The sequence below is a fragment of the Sturnira hondurensis genome, unplaced genomic scaffold (assembly GCF_014824575.4).
Source record: "Sturnira hondurensis isolate 20B ecotype Veracruz unplaced genomic scaffold, ASM1482457v3 Scaffold0015596, whole genome shotgun sequence".
Lineage (NCBI taxonomy): Eukaryota > Metazoa > Chordata > Mammalia > Chiroptera > Phyllostomidae > Sturnira > Sturnira hondurensis.
The window spans coordinates 12,890,507-12,891,598 of record NW_028088227.1 but is presented as its reverse complement, the minus strand read 5'-3'; the positions used below and the strand labels follow the sequence as shown (position 1 = coordinate 12,891,598).

At 45.3% G+C, this 1,092-nt stretch overlaps 1 non-coding gene across 1 annotated transcript; it reads right to left on the bottom strand.

Moving 5' to 3' along the window:
* Positions 1 to 283: 283 nt before the first annotated feature.
* Positions 284 to 469, bottom strand: LOC119000358 (U2 spliceosomal RNA). The gene has a single exon (XR_005069298.1). It is a non-coding gene; the product is annotated as a U2 spliceosomal RNA (small nuclear RNA).
* Between the last annotated feature and the right edge of the window lie 623 nt (positions 470 to 1,092).

Sequence of the window (1,092 nt, the reverse complement as noted above, 5' to 3'; positions counted from 1 at the left end):
GGCTGCACAGCAGCAGGTCAGCTTGAATGTGATGCACTTGGATTATCCTGAAACCATCCCTCTCACCACGGGCCATGGGAAAGTTGTCTTTCACAAAAGTGGTCTCTGGTGCCAAAAAGATTGGGGACCGCTGCCCTATATGAGGCCCAGAAAAATATAGGAAATGTTTCCAAAGCATCATTTTTGGTTCACTGACCAGTAACTACTAAAAGCAATCTTTTAATGTTAAGACAAAAATAGATGGAGGGTGAAAAATCTGCATTTTTTTCAGAGATTGACCCCTAGGGGGTGCTCCATTCCCATAGGTACCACAATACCGGGTGGTATGGAGCATGGTATGGATAGAGCAACTCCTATTCCAACTCCCTGCTCCAAAAATCCGTTTAACATGTTGCATGGGATAGAGGATGTATCAGATGTTACATTGATAAGAACTGGCTTGATCTTAGCCAAGGGGCTGAGAAAAATTGCATAACTTTTATTATTTTAAAGATTTTATTTATTTAGAGGGGAAGAGAGGGAGAAAGAGAGGAAGACAAACATCAATGTGTGGTTGCCTCTCTCACACCCCCTACTGGGGACCTGGACTGCAACCCAGGCACGTGCCCTGACTGGGAATCCAAACTGCGACCCTTTGGTTCTCAGGCTGGCACTCAATCCACTGAGCCACAAGAGCCGGGCTGCAATTGCTTACCTTTTAAAAAATTATTTATTTATTTTTAGAGAGGGGGACAGGAGGGAGAGAAATATCCATCGGTTGCCTGTTGCATGCCCTCAACTGGGGACCTGGCCTGCACACAACCCAAGTGTGTGCCCTGACTGGGAAGTGAATGATGACCCTTCAGTTCGCAGGATGATGTGCAACCCACTGAGCCACACTAGCCAGAGAGACAGGAAATGGGGGAGAGAGAAACATGGATTTTTTCGTTCCATTTATTTATGCATTCATTGGTTGATTTTTGTATGTGCTTTGACTGGGTTCGACCCTGAAAACATGGCATATATAGGGATGATGCTCCAATCAACTGAATTATGGGGGTGGTGGTGGCAGGGCCTCTCCTATCAATTTTAAAAGTTATGCAGTCACAGCCT